The sequence below is a fragment of the Scyliorhinus torazame genome, chromosome 4 (genome assembly GCF_047496885.1).
Source record: "Scyliorhinus torazame isolate Kashiwa2021f chromosome 4, sScyTor2.1, whole genome shotgun sequence".
NCBI classification, from domain to species: Eukaryota; Metazoa; Chordata; class Chondrichthyes; order Carcharhiniformes; family Scyliorhinidae; genus Scyliorhinus; species Scyliorhinus torazame.
In genome coordinates, this window is record NC_092710.1 from 286,804,313 (window position 1) to 286,821,087 (window position 16,775).

The window sequence follows — 16,775 nt, forward strand, 5'->3', positions numbered from 1 at the left end:
CTAATTTTTTAAAATTGCAACAGTAATCTAGATGGAATTGGACTAATGCTTTGTGAAAGTTCATTGTTCCTTCCTAAGATTGATTCTGTACCTATTTTGCTACAGCTGTACACAGATTTCTTTTTGCTTTGGTAACAATTGGGCACATAGTTCTGGCCCCAGTATATAATCCCTGTTCAGATGACATGCAGTCCAAACAAACCTCAGGCACCAATGCTTAATATCAATGAAGGACTAAATTTGTGGGTTTGCCAAGAAACACCAGCAGCATGTTTTTAAAGGTTGTATTGTTTCACAATTTTGAAGTCAGCTTACAGAAGCTGACAAAATGGGTATACTGTCTGAAGAAAACATAAATATTCATTAATCTGTCACCTTGGATAAAAGTCTTGAAACTGTATCCATTTTTAAAAGTTCTTACTTTTGATATTTTCATATTCAACAATTGTTTTGAATGCAATTTTGATTTCCTTTAACTGCTTTGTAGTGGCATTACAAAACTCATGTCATGCACCACACTTGACTTATTGCAAGTACTTGCATGCAAGCATGTTTGTATACCCATTCTATAACAGCAGTGTGATTGACTCTTGAATGCCCTCTGAAATGGTCTAGCAAGCCACTCAATTTAAGGGCAAGTAGCGATGGGCAATTAATGCTGGTCCTTCCAGCAATGCCCACAGTCCGTAAAAGAATAAATAAAAATAGCTGAAAATGACACCAATCGAAGGCTGAAGAGATCATTCTTCGCCTGCACCGAATTCCCATTTATTCCACCAGCTTTAATTAAATACTTATCAAATTCATATTAAACATTCCGGATTGGCTGACATAAAAATCATCCAGTAGAATTTATGAATCCCCATAAATTCCATTTAACTCATGGATTTTAAAGACTGAAGATTCCATGGCTATGTCAATAGTGGCACATTGATATTACCTACATTTTTCTAAAACAAAAAATTCTTGGTCGGGATTCTCCATTGGCTGACGCCGAAATCGCGAAACGTGATTGGGTGGAGAATAGGTTGCAATGTTAAAATCGCAGCGGGCGCCGATTTGACGCCAAATCGCTATTCTCCGTCGCCTCCACAGCGGCGTTAATGCGGTCCAGAGTGCATGTATAGTAAACACCGTTTGCATATAATTAGGGGGCCCGATCAGGTATTCTCCGGGGCCTCCACAATGCTCCACCTCCGTTGGACTGAGTTCCCTATTGCACGGTTCACTTGTGCTTTTAAAAATCATGAAACCGCCGTTGTGGCTCCTGAGTGAGCGAGAGAGGATACGGAAAGTGTCCGACATCGCTATAGTTGCTGACAGTTGTGCCGCTGGCCGGGGGGGCTTCTGCCAGGGCCAGGGGGAGTAGCCGGGGTGGTCAGGAGGTGGGCTGTGGGAACGGGCGGATGGGAACGAAACGCTATTGCCGAAGTCGGCAAGACAGCCATGCAGCTGCACACGCCGCTAACAGCCCATAGCGGTGTCCCCCCAGACAACCCCCCGAGGTGCTGTCTGGCCCCAGCCTACCCGTCAGCTGAATAGCTGCACTCCAGCACAACCAGTGCCATCTTGTTGGCTGGGATGAGTGTGTGGGCATTTTAATGTGTACATGCGACTGCATCTTGCCAGCCACCCGAGTGCCAATCACGGACCTGGCGATTCATTGGAATTAATGATGGCGCCGGTGCAAGCCCCTCCACAGTTGCTGAATCAGTCCAGGTTCGGTGGCAGTTTTGCTGTCGTGAAAGTCCATAAATTCTGAGTCAGCGTCAATGCTTAGTCTCAAAAACGGAGAAACCGCCGCTTATATTTGTGAATAATACTTTTTTTTAAAATGTATTCTTCGATGGAATTTACAGGACGGCATGGTGGCACAGTGGTTAGCACTGCAGCCTCACAGCACCAGTGATCGAGGTTCGACTCCAGCCTTGTGTGACTGCCTGTTTGAAGTTTGCATATTCTCCACTTCACTACGTCCTTTTCCACCGCGTGCTCCGGTTTCCTCCCACATGTCATTTACAAAGCTAAATTGCCCCTTTGCATCCAAGGATGTGCAGCTTAGGCTGATTGGCCATGCTAAATTGCCCCTTAGTGTCCAAAGACGTGCAGGTTAGATGAGGTTGCAGGGATAGGACTGGGGAGTGGGCCTAGGTAGCGTGCTCTTTTAGAGGGTTGGCGCAAACCCAATTGGCCAAATGGCCTCCTTCGACACTGTAGCAAATTTGTAGTTCTATGGTTCTATAGAATGCGGGTGTCGCTGGCGAGGCTGACATTTGTTGCCCAAGCCTAATTTCCCTTCATCTAAGTGGTTTATTGGCCCATTTCAGAGGGCAGTTAAGAGTCAAAACCACAGCACGGTGGATCTGAAGTCACAAGTCGGCCAGACCAACTAAGGATGGCATATTTCCTTCCCGAAAGGAGACCAGTGAACCATAAAGGCTCTTTCGACAATTGCTGATAGTTTCACCCATTGCAAAGGCTAGCTTTCAATTCCAAAATATTTTTAGAATTAGATGTAAATTCCACCAGCTGCTGTGTTTGTACACGTGTCCTCAGGGCGTTAGCCAGACCCTTAGGGTTACGAGTTACATTACTACTGTGCCACCATCTCCCAGTAGATATCTATATAAAATGTATACAAAAATGGATGTCCCTCAAGGTTGTGCTTGGTAACTGAAAGAAAGCAACTCAGGGGGCGGTATTTAATTGATGTGATGGGAGTGTCATCCACTAGCTAGAGAGCAGACAAGAGCCCTATATTGCTCCCTTTGGGTAAGACCCATCCCCCAGACAAGGACTCTGCAAGTGGAAACCTTGCTCACTTGGAGAACTGCCAGCCAGTCTGTGTGCCACAGGTCTGGTGAGAAAACTCATCTGTGCAGCTGGAGAGCTACAGCCAGTTTTATCGCTGGAACTGACACTCGTACAATCTATCGGGAGATTTCACCGAATAGGGGCAATTGTCAGCCCGGAGACATGGGTGTAAAATCCTGTGAGATTCGGAAAATGTGATTCTCGCGTTTTGCGATCTTCCAGGCCCCTGGCCAGTGATATAACAAGGTTTACGTCCAGAAAGGGCAGGAACCTCATTTAAATACATTTTAATATACTTACATGACGCTCCCCCACTGAATGTGATGTCACGTCAGTGACATATACAACAGGTTCTGGAAAATGGGAATCAGTCGAGGGGACCCCCCTGGGGGTGCAAGGTAATTATAGCCCGCGATGGGGAAGAAGGACATTTGTTGGGGGAGGGGCACAAGGAGCCCCTGATGCTGCTGCTCGTCTTGGGGGAAGTGGGTGCTGAGAGTCCTGTTTCTGGTGCTTATGGTTGTGGGGGTTGAGAACCCGATGCTGATGGTGGTGGGAGGAGCCTGTAATGTTAATGGCGGTGAGGGGGGGGGGGGGGATGAGGGGGTAGGTGATGGTCGTGGGTGGTGAGGGATGAGCCCCCAATGCTTGTGGGGGGTATCCCGTCTGTCTGTGCAGGGGGGAAGGAGTGTTTATTTTCTATGCTGATCGGGGCACAAAGGGCACCTCGATCTCTGTGGGGCTGACGTCGCCAGCTCTATCAGGCCCACCCCCGCTGTATTAAGGAATGGGTTGAGAGAGATTCCAATTAGATGTCTCATTGATGTTAAGTAACCAATAATTGACACTGATATGTGAAGAGGTTGCAGGTGGCTATTGCAGCATGTGATGTGGTGATAGAGTTTTATACAGAGTGTGTTCAAGGAAAATAAAGGTGTTTGTGAAAAGGAGCAGAACTCTTGACTCTTTACTCACCAGCAGCCGGAAGCTAACATGCTGCAATGATGGCATAAACAAATTTATTTTTTCAGACAGCCTCAAGACCTGGACTAAAAACTTGGCTGCTGGATAGCCTCACACCAGGTTTCAGCCAGAGCCCGACATGTAGCGTGTGATTTGGGTTCGGATTTGGAACGCATTACCTGAGAATGTTGTGGTGGCCGTCTCAACAATTACTTTCAAACAGGAATTGGATCAGCACTTGAAGAGAAATCATTTTAAGGTCAATGGGGAAAGGACAGAGGAATATGTCTAACTGAGTTTGTTATGGGTCAGGGTTTAGAGAACCCCAAAGTGTATCATGGAGTTCACCTGACCCACAACTTTTAATAGATTGTGGTATGGGAAGCACACGGCTCACTCTACAGGTATGGTACAGCAGACATGGACCAGTGGTTTAAAACAAAACTATGTTTATTCTATGAACTCAAGTTAACCTTTTTAAAACAAACAGTGAATATCTTAGCAACCATTAATTCAAAGATAACCTCCAAAGAATACAACACTAAGTAATCGTTTGAGCTGTCCTTTTAACATCCAAAATACTTAACAAACCTTCAAACAGGAGCACATTAGGCTTACATTTAATACTGAGATCTTTTACAATTCTGAGTTCGCCAAATGATCCATAGATAGTTTTTGGATGGCAGAGATCAACAGCAGTGCAGCTCACTTTTAACTTCAGATTCAGCTCACTGAAAAACACAGACACACCCAAGCTCTTTCTCAAACTGAAACTAAAAAAGCAGAAGTAGAGCTCAGCTCCACCCACACTCTGACATCACTCCAGTAACATGAGCAGCTCCATTTCTTAAAGGTACATTTCTTAAACACCCATTTCTTAAAGGGTACTCTCACATGACACCTCCCCTCTCAAGAAAAACAAACAAACGATCAACATCAATTTTTTCACATTTTCACCATCCTTTAAGAAATGTACTTTATCGTTTTAAAAGAGAACACACGCAAACATGTCTAATAATATAGCCCATTTTTGTTCTGTTCTTCTTCCTCCAACAGAAATTGCTTCCATTCATCACATTTGTGTCAAAGCATCAGCTATCATGTTTTCTCGTCCTGCCACATGTACTATTTTTAAATGAAATGACAGTAACAGTAATCTCCAGCGAAACAGCCTTGCATTTTTATTCTGGAATCGCTCCAAAAATGTAAACGGATTGTGACCAGTATATATAACGGTATGAGACGGATTGTTGGTTACATAAATGTGAAAATGTTGCAAAGCCTGCACCAAACTCAAAGTCTCCTTCTCAATCGTGGAATACTTTTTCTGGTGAGAATTCAATTTCTTTGAAAAATACCCAATAGGCCACTCTATCCCTTCGTCGTCGTCTTGTAGAAGCACCGCACCGACACCCACATCACTCGCATCAACCGCCACTTTGAATGGTTTGGTGTAATTTGGGTTGACTAACAAAGGAGCAGTGGTTAACACCGCCTTCAGGCCATCAAATGCCTGTTGACACTGCGCTGTCCAATGGAATTTGTTACGCTTCTTGAACAAGTCCGTCAGTGGAGCGACCAAACTGCTAAAATTTGGGAAAAATTTCCGGTAAAATCCAGTCATACCAAGACATCGCATTATTTCCCATTGTGTCGAGGGTATCGGAAACTCCGCAATAACCTTCGTTTTCACATCCCGTGGGACCATTCGACCCTGTCCAATTGTATGGCCAAGGAAAGTGACTTGGGCTTTTCCAAATTCACTTTTGGCTAGGTTTACTACCAAACCGCCTCCTGAAGTCGATCGAATAACTCCAACAGATGTTTTAAATGTTCTTTCCATGTCTGGCTGTAAATTACCAGATCGTTGATGTATACCGCACAATTGGGTAATCCTGAAACTACTTTGTTAGTTAACCGTTGAAACGTGGCTGGTGCATTTTTCATGTCAAATGGCATAACTTTGAATTGGTAATACCATCTGGAGTCACAAAAGCTGAAATCTCCTTCGCCCTTTTGGATAAAGGTACCTGCCAGTAACCTTTAAGTAAATCCAATTTGGAAATAAAAGCTGATTGTCCCACTTTCTCAATGCAATCCTACAAACGTGGGGTAGGATATGAGTCCGTTCTTGTAACTGCATTAACCTTTCTATAGTCCACACACAACCGTTGGGTACCATCTGATTTTGGTACCATCACTATGGGTGAGCTCCATTGGCTGCAACCCACTTCAATTATGCCATTTGTAAGCATACTCTCCATCTCTCTGTTGCCCTGTGCCAATTTTAAAGGGTTAAGTCTATATGGATGTTGTTTGATTGGAACAGCATTTCCCACACTACATCATGTATAACCATTTTAATACTTCCCAATTTATCTCCACAACTTGCCCATGTGATATCAATAGCTCTTTCAGGTCAGTTTGTTTTTCCTCTGGAAGATACCTCAACAATTTATCCCAATTTTTAAGAACATCCTCATTTTCCAATTTAATTTGAGGTATGTCAAATTCCAAGTCATCTGGATTTGGTTTGTCACTTTGAGTTAGAATCATTAAAACCTCCTCCTTTTTCTCCCCTTCCCTTTCAAAGTACCTTTTAAGCATATTCACATGACACACTCGGTGATTCTTCCTTTTATCTGGTGTTTTTACCATATAATTCACCTCACTTAATTTCCTTTCAATCTGATAAGGTCCACAAAACCTAGCTTTTAAAGTTCACCTACCACTGGGAACAATACTAAAACTTTATCTCCACTAGCAAAACTACGAACTTTGGATTTCTTGTCCACTACCCCTTTCATCACATTTGTGCAACTTTCAAATGTTGTCTAGCCAATTCACCTGCTCTGTATAATCGTTCCATAAAATTTGACTTGTAATCCAATGGTGTAACTTCCGATTTCTCACTCACCAATTTTTCCTTAATCAATTTAAGTGGTCCTCTTACATCATGACCAAAAATTAGTTCAAAAGGACTAAATTTGGTTGACTCATTAGGTGCATCCCTAATTGCAAACAGAACAAATGGAATTCCTTTATCCCAATCCTCTGGATAACCTTGACAATACACCCTCAACATTGTCTTTAATGTCTGATGCCACCTTTCTAACGGTCCCTGTGATTCTGGATGGTATGCAGTTGATTTAAATTGTTTTAGTCCTAAGCTATCCATTACTTCTTTGACTAACCTGGAGGTAAAATTTGATCCTTGATCCGATTGTATTTCTGTGGGTAGTCCATATCTAGTAAAGAATTTAAGTAATTCCTCCACAATGTTTTTTGCTGTAATATTACGTACCGGAATGGCCACTGGAAACCAAGTAGACACATCCATTACAGTCAAAAGATATTGATTCCCACTTTTTTTTTTAGGAAGCAGTCCTATGCAATCAATTAGGACCCTTGTAAAAGGTTCCTTAAATGCTGGAATGGGTATTAAGGGCGCTGGTTTTATCACTGCTTGAGGTTTCCCTATCACTTGACATGTGTGACATGATTGACAAAATTTAACTACATCTTTATGTAGTCCAGGCCAATAAAAATGTTTCTGGATTTTAGCTTGAGTTTTCCTTATCCCCAAATGACCTCCCATTGGTACCGCATATGCAACTCGCAACACCTCCTTTCTATAACCTACCGGCAATACTACTTGATGAACGTCTGCCCACTATTCATCCGCCTGCATATGTAAAGGTCTCCATTTTCTCATCAAGATATTACTTTTACGGTAATAACACTCTGGTATACATTCAGATTCCTCTTCCGTGTATGCTTTCTGATACATCCATTTTATTTCTAGATCTTTTTGTTGTAACTCCGCCAATTTTCTTGAACTAAAAATATCCGCCTCATCCTCCACCTGATCTTGTTCTTTTTCAACCATCTGATCAAAAATTGTTTCTGACAATTGCACTTCAATGTCATATTCACTCTTTGATTTCTCCTTTTATCTTAACCTGTGACTTTGCGACCTTGTTACTACACAATCTGGAGAAATCACAGGATATTCGTCCGTCAACACGTCAGTTGCCTGATTTTCCACTGGCTTATCAACCACAGTAGGCATCACTCCCACTTGCGATCCAGCTATATCATTACCCAAGATAAACTATATTCCTGGACAAGATAGTTTCTCTCTTACTCCTACTACCACTTCCCCACTCTTCACTGAATTTTCCAACCTTACCTTATATAATGGAACACTACTCCTCTCACCCTGAATTCCACATATTACCACCTTTTCTGGCAACATTCTTCCCAAACTACATAACTTCTCATCTCTTACCATTAAAGATTGACTAGCTCCGTATCTCTTAAAATTATGACTTCTTTACCTACTCCTCCTGATACACATGACTAAACTTTACCCACACAAGTAAATTCTTTAAAGAGATCTGGCACCTTCTTATCAATCACCTCTTGATCAGGCTGTATGATCTTTCGCACCTCCTTCGCTTCACTTGGGCCTTCCTTTACCACTTTAACAAACCATACTGTCTTATTCTGTTTTACCACATCAGCCTTCCCAGTGCTTTTCTTCAACCACCAACACTGTGACTTTACATGGCCTAGTTTATTACAGTGAAGACATTTGAAACTTTTCATGTCTCTTCCACCCTCCTGGATTTCTTTTTTAATCTAAGGTACACTCTCCTTATTATCTCCCATCAGATCACCTTTACTTTTACCACTTGAGTATTTCTCATGCCCCAGTTTCTATCCCTCACAGGCTGAAACTGATGTCGGAAACCAATCTTTGATTTATGAACTAATTCATAATCATCTGCCATTTCCGCTGCTAATCTCGCAGTTTTAACCCTCTGCTCTTCCACATGAGTTCTCACTACATCAGGAATTGAATTTTTAAACTCCTCCAAAATTATAATTTCTCTGAGAGCTTCATACAGTTGATCTATTTTCAAAGCCCTTATCCACCTATCAAAATTATTCTGTTTGAGCCTTTCAAACTCCATGTATGTTTGACCAAATTCTTTCCTTAAATTTCTAAACCTTTGTCTGTAAGCTTCAGGCACTAGTTCATATGCACCTAAGATGGATTTTTTCACCTCCTCATACGTCCCAGATACCTCCTCCGGTAGTGACGCAAACACTTCACTAGCTCTACCTACCAGCTTTGTTTGAATCAGTAATACCCACATGCCCTGTGGCCATTTCATTTGTTCAGCTACCTTCTCAAATTAAATGCAAAAGACTGCCACTTCCTTCTTGTGAAACCTTGGCAATGTTTGAACATATTTAAATAGATCCCAGCCATGCCTTCGACTTTGATGTTCTTTCTCACTATCCTCATCACTATCATCCAACTGTACGTTTCCCTTTACGTCTGCCAATTTTAACTGACTGTCATGTTTCATGGCCATTTTCTGAAGTTCAAGCTCTCTCTTTTTATCTTTTTCCCTGATCTGTATCTCCCTTTCTTTTTCTTTTTGTTCTGCTAGGGCTATTCTTTCTTTTCTCCTTTCTTAGAATCATAGAATCATAGAAGTTTACAGCATGGAAACAGGCCCTTCGGCCCAACCAGTCCATGCCGCCCAGTTTTTACCATTAAGCTAGTCCCAGTTGCCCGCACTTGGCCCATAACCCTCTATACCCATCTTACTCATGTAACTATCTAAATGCTTTTTAAAAGACACAATTGTACCCGCCTCTACTACTACCTCTGGCAGCACATTCCAGACACTCACTACTCTCTGAGTGAAGAAATTGCCCCTCTGGGCCCTTCTGAATCTCTCCCCTCTCACCTTAAACCTATGCCCTCTAGTTTTAGACTCCCCTACCTTTGGGAAAAGATGTTGACTATCTACCTTATCTATGCCCCTCATTATTTTATAGGCCTCTATAAGATCACCACTAAGCCTCCTACGCTCCAGGGAAAAAAGTCCCAGTCTATCCAGCCTCTCCTTATAACTCGAACCATCAAGTCCCGGTAACATCCTAGTAAATCTTTTCTGCACTCTTTTCTTCTCTCTCCTTTTCTTTTTCCTCTCTCTCTCTTTCTCTTTCTGCTCTCTCTTTCTCTTTCCGTTCTCTCTTTCGTATTCAAGCTGCTTTAATTCTTTCTTATGTTACATTTGTGTAATTTGCAACTTTTTTTTCCATTTCCAATGAGTCAAACTGTATCACAGGCAACTTTAAAAGCTTAGCCACCGCCATAATTAACTTATCTTTTCGCATTTTGGCAGGTAATGTTGACTGCAATGTTTTTGCCAAATCTAACAGTCTGCTTTTAGTCTCTGTCCATAAGGTACTGCGTGTGACCGTCTCCACCCCCAAAAACTTCTGAGTCTCTGAAAGAGCCATTGTCCACAACATACTCCCCACTTAAACTAAAATACCACACCTGAAAAGCAACCACAATATGCTCACCCCTCACTGTCTTTAGGTTCACTAAGCCAATCCAATAGATAGACTTTTATCCCCCTCGAGCCCCCAATTGTTATGGGCCAGGGTTTAGAGAACCCCAAAGTGTATCATGGAGTTCACCTGACCCACAACTTTTGATAGATTGTGGTATGGGGAGCACACGGCTCATTCTACAGGTATGGTACAGCAGACATGGACCAGTGGTTTTTAAAACAAAACAATGTTTATTCTATGAACTCAAGTTAACCTTTTTAAAACAAACAGTGAATATCTTAGCAACCATTAATTCAAAGATAACCCCCAAAGAATACAACACTAAGTAATCATTTGAGCTGTCCTTTTAACATCCAAAAGACTGAACAAACCTTTAAACAGGAGCGCATTAGGCTTACATTTAATACTGAGATCTTTTACAATTCTGAGTTCGCCAAATGATCCATAGATAGTTTTTGGACGGCCGAGATCAACAGCAGTGCATCTCACTTTTAACTTCAGATTCAGCTCACTGAAAAACACAGACACACCCAAGCTCTTTCTCAAACTGAAACTAAAAAAGCAGAAGTAGAGCTCAGCTCCACCCACACTCTGACATCACTCCAGTAACATAAGCAGCTCCATTTCTTAAAGGTACATTTCTTAAACATCCATTTCGTAAAGGGTCTCTCACATGACAAGTTGTTCTTGCTGAGAGCTGGCATGGAACAAAAGGGTTGAATAGCCTCCTTCTGTACTGTAATCATTCTGTGATAATTCTTTATTGGGGGGGAGGGAAGTCTCTAATTTAATTGGCAAGCCTTCCAATGAATTGTTAAAAGGAGAAAATATGAGTCAGACAGCTCTCTGTTTCTATATAGTCAGAGGTAGCCCAGAAAAAGGCATGCTAGTTTGGTGTCAGATATGGTAAGGGAGAAGGTGCTGTCTCGGCCTAGAAATAACCAATTCGATTCCAAGGTTCAATTGACCAAAAAAACATTCAGTGAGGCTACCAGCAGGGATAAGGTGGTGTATGAATGTATTTGTTGCTGTAGCATTTCATTTTCTCTGCTGCGAAGAGTGTTCCAGAAATGAGCAATGGTGCGGTGAAGTACATGAGCAACCTTTCTGTTTGTTAACAATGGCAAATCAAGCTAGCTTGTGCGTCGGCACCAGCACCATTTCCTTCCACTGTGAGCCAGCGTGCCTTTCAAGAAGCTGGAGAACTGCCGCATAAGAGCACGCGAAAAAGACACAATAATTCAGATCATAACCAAATATTACCTGCCTACAATCGCGTCTTAGTAACAACCAACATGAAACGTGTGACCGAAATTCAATGTTATCTCCTGACTGCAGCATTCAGTGGGTCAATATTCTTCCATGTCGGCACAGAGATAGCAATCAGTGCCTACCTTTCACAGAAAGGGGAAAATGGGAGCAAATTTTGTTTATCGATAAAAGCTATTGATTGGAGTGGTCTGATTATTGTTGGGAACCTGGGGAAGCAGAGCAGCAGATTGCCATTTCCCTTGTTATTTTGTTACCGGATGCATCGGCTTCGGTGCATCAAACTGTCTATGGCTATTGCAGCTTAATAGGGCCTCAAGGTTTCTACGATCAGAAATGTAGCCACACGTTCTCTCTTTAACACATGATCTTGTATATCTCGTGCGGGAAACTCCTCTTTCAGGTGTATATCTTCTTGCAAAAAACGTTATCGGGTCAATTATAACTCTGCCCACCCTGTGGAAATTTGATTCAAACATGTTGGGATACTTACCTGTCAGAAATTAAGGAACCCCGATTTTGCTAACTGTGCTTTTCACTGAAGACACCTACATAAAGCTGCTCTTAATCGGCGAGTGTGTGACCTGTGGTGACCTTTCCGGCCAGATTAAATCCATACCTGGCGGACTGTGGAAGGCTGTCACCCCCCACCCCAAACCATCAATTGAGGCCCTTAAGTGGGCAATCTATGTCCACTTATGGACCTCCTCCCACTGCTGTTGGTATTCACCCAGTGGTGGGTGGGGGACTTGTCATGTAAAAATCAACCCCTGACGGGTTTGCAATCAAGTTTTTGGCAGTGAGGGGGTGGATGGCTGTAAAGATGCACTTTCACCGACTTCATTAGCAAACACAAAAGGTTTTTAATAATGTGAATTGCACAGCATGGCTGTAGCTAGCTCCCAAAATGTCTCTGCCTAGCAGACTCTTCTCACCAAGGGGAGATTCCCATACTTTGAGTCCCAATTAGTCAACCGGATCAGGTGACCCTTACTCGGCTGCGTTGCCCCTAAAGGGACAATCATTACGGTGGCATCCTTCAATAAAAGTCACTGAGTATCTAATTGATGGACCCAGTATCAGGAAGGGTGGTCTCCTGAGAGACACACCCCTGTCTTTGCTGCCAAACTCTCTCACACATTTCCCACAAACCCCATCCGGTGACCCCCATCCTCCCACCACTCACCTGTGACCTTGGGCCCTTGCGATCCAGCTTAGTTACATATAAACTGCTTTTTGGTTAAATGGTTGGGGTGATTGGCTGAAGAAGAATTTTAGCCATGTGCAAACATATTTTTATTGCAACCACGAAGGTAATGAAGGTAGTAAGCCTGTACTCATTTAGTGTTTAGAAAGATCTGGGTTGGAAATTACTGAACAAAGGCCTTGATGAAATAACGGTAGAGGACTCCGTCAGGGTTCTGAGGGGAATGAAATCAAGGGAAGGGCCTGTAAGGTCAGTGAAGCCATTAGTAATTAAGGACGTATTTTATGAGTCATTCTCCATTTAAGTGCCATTAAAGCATGAAATGTTTGATGACCACTTTACAACCATAGCAGCTTGAAAGATGGATTTAAGAAGCATCCTGATGGCCAAGTAAGATTATCTTTTGTGCAGCTGAGCCATAAAAACAGGAAAGCATCTTGATTTATCTTCCAGGATGATCTCAGCCAGTGGAGATGTGACAATTGCTTTCATTGGTGGTAAATCATGGAGGGAAAATCAGACCAATTTCCTATACTCCTAATTTCATGCCTGCCCAAATAGAAACTAGTAACACTTAACAAATGGATTTTTAAAAAAAGCTGACGCCTCTGCAAACAAAATTGATACGTCAATTTTGCTGCAAAACAAAAGCTCAAAACAGACAAAAACAAGTTATAATTGCACTGGAATCATGGTGGGATATGGACTTGTAACTTAAGTCAGAGGATTACCTAACATAAGGAGGTAAAAACATTTATTCTCTGCTGGGATCGGGGGCTGGGAAGAATTCCTACTTTAGTGTTTCATTCAGGGATCATGGACACGGAAGCCCCAACATCGACAGCAGCCTCATAGAACCATCAAATCCCCACTGTGCAGAAGAAGGCAATTCAGCCCATCGAGTCCTACTGACCCTCTGAAAGAGCACTCTACCTAGGCCCACCCTCCTGTAATCCCATAATCCCATCCAACCTTTGCACACTAAGGGTAATTTAACATGGTCAATCAACCGAACCTGCACATCTTTGGACTGTGGGGGGTAAGCGGAGCGCCTGGAGAAAGCCCACACAGATACGGGGAGAAAGTGCAAACTCCACACAATCACCCAAGGCTGGAATTGAATCCGGGTCCCTAGCGCGGTGAGACAGCAGTGCTTACCACTGCGCCGCCGTGCCATCTCCCGATGTAATTTCCAAAAATTTCCAGGGGTGCCTTTTCTGAAGGGTGGAGTGGCTCTAAGAAGGCACCCTTCACAAATGAAGTGTGCTGGGGGCTAGCATTCCTCAAGCCAAGAGTTTGTGCGATTGAAATGGGACCTAATGTCCCCGTGGAGCTGATTAGCTGATGCAAATGGGGTCTGGAATCCTAAAGATGTCATTAAAAATAATTAACCAAATAACTTCAACATATCAGGAAAAGGAAGTCCCAACATGGGCTTAGAATCATCAAGTCCCTATAGTGCAGAACGTGGCCATTCGGCCTATTGAGTCCGCATCGACTCTCTGAAAAAGAGGCCCACTCCCCCAACTAACCATTGGAAACTAATTTTAACATTGCCAATCCACCTAACCTGCATATCTTTGGACTGTGGGAGGAAACCGGTGCACCCAGAGGAAACTCACACAGACACGGTGAGAATGTGCAAACTTCAACAGACAGTCGCTCAAGGACAGAATTGAACCCAGGTCCGTGGTGCTGTGAGGCAACAGTTTTAACCACTGTGCCACCGTGCTGCTTTCGAGACATTCTACTCATTAGGATACATCCTAACTTAGGGCGGCCCGTTTAACACGTTTCTCATTCTCATTTCCTTTGGAGATGAAAAGAAGAAAGAATTGCATTTATTAGCTTTTTAATATCATTTACGGGATGTAGGCGTCACTGGTTAGGCAAACAATTATTGCACATCCTTAGTTGCACTTCAGAAGTTGGTGGTGAGTTGCCTTCTTGAACTGCTGCTGGCCCTGAGTTTTAGGTACACCCACCGTGCTGTTAGGGAGAGAGTTCTAGGATTTTGACCTAGTGACAGAAAAAGCAATATATTTCCAAGTCGGGGTTGTGAGTGAGTGGGAGATGGTGGGATTCCCAAGTATCTGCTGCTCTTGTCCTTCTAAATGGTAGTAGCTGTGGGTTATGTGGCTGCATAACCTTGGTGAGTTACTGCAGTGCATCTTGTGGATGGTACACAAGGCTACCATGGTTCATCAGTGGTGGAGGGTTAGATTGTTTGTGAAAGGGGTTGCAATCAAGCGGGCTGCTTTGTCCTGGATGGTGTCGAGCTTCTTGAATATTGTTGGAGCTGCACTCATCCAGGCAAGTGGAGAGTATTCCATTACACTCCTGACTTGTGTCTTGTGGATGGTGGACAGGATTAAGGATGTCAGGAGGTGCATTACTTGCCATAGGACTCCAAGCTTTTGATCTGCTCTGGTAGCCACAGTATTAATATGGGTAGTCCAGGTTCTGTTTCTGATCAATGGTAAACCTTAGGTTGTCAATTGTGGGGGATTGAGCAATCGTAACAGAAACATAGAAAATAGGAGCAGAAGGAGGCCATTTCGCCCTTTGAGCCTGCTCCGCTATTCATTATAATCATGGCTGATCATTCAACTCAATAGCCTCATCCCATTTTCTCCCCATATCCTTTGATCTCCTTCACCCCAAGTGATATATCTAACTGCTACTTGAAAATGCAATATTTTGTCCTGAACTACCTCCTGTGCTAACAGATTCCACAGGGCGATCACTCTCCAGGTGAAGATATTTCTCCTCATCTCTGTCCTAATTGGTCTACCGCATATACTCAGACTGTGACTCCTGGTTCTGGACACACCCACCATCGGGAACATCAGAAACATCCTTCCTGCATCTACCCTGTAATGCCATTAAATGTGAAGGGACAATATTCAGATCTTCTCTTGCAGGAGATGATCATTGATTGCACATGTGTGGCGCAAATGTAACTTGTCACTTGTCAGCCCAAGTCTGGACATTGTTCAGGTCTTGCTGCAGTTGGACATGGACTACTGCTTCATTATCTGAGGAGTCACGAATGGCACTCTTGAAATGAAAATCTCTTATTGTCACAAGTAGGCTTCAAATGAAGTTACTGTGAAAAGCCCCTAGTCGCCACATTCCGGCGCCTGTTCGGGGAGGCTGTTACGGGAATTGGACCGTGCTGGCCTCTAGATGACACCAAATAGCTTAAAGTGCTTTATAGGCAGCAAAGTATGTTTTAAAGTGCAGTCAGTGCTTAGCAGCTAATTTGCAGTCAGTAATCTCCCACAAACAGCAATGTTGCAATGACAATCTGTTTTTTAAAAATTGATTGAGGGATAAATATTTGTCATGGTACCGGGGATAACTGTTATGCTTCAAAATAGTGCGTAGGATCTTTTACATCCCATGCGTGCAGGTCGATAAGGCTTCAGCTCAACATCTCATCGGAAAGACAGCACCTCCACCAATGAAATACTCCCTCAGGACTGGAGTGTCAGCCTTGATTTTTCTGTTTAAATCCAGATCTTGTCATTCAGAGGTGAGTATGCAACCAACCCGTGGAGATGGGACAGGGGAAATCGGGAGAACTGGCCATCAACTCACTATTGCCCAGTTTACACTCTCACACAAAATCATGATCTAACATCCGAAGGTTGCCAAAACTACATTTAGGTCAGTGAAAGAAAGGTTATTAACCATGAGCTCAGTTCATATGAAATGTCGATGGAGGTATAAAGGACAGATGAACCGTGATTTTAAGATTCCCATCCCTGTTTAGCAATCCTCCGTGGCCTGGCCCCTCTCTAACTCTGTGATCTGCATGAGCTCCACAACTCTCCAAATTATCTGCGCTGACTAATTCTGGACTCGTGAGCATCCCCAATTTTAATTGCTCCATCACTTGTGATCCCTGCTCATAGAATTCTCTCCCTAAACCTCTTCGCTTCTCTACCTCACTTTTCTCCTTTAAGATACTCTTGAAAATCAAATGCTTGACCAGTGTTGCTCTCTTTATTTGGTTCTAAATATGCGGTCAATATGGTCGCCTTGCTTAATCCTAATTACTTAGGATTTTGCTTTAGAGTTACCAGGTATCTTTCGATACTGCCACAAGGATCAAACCCGAATACTGATCAAA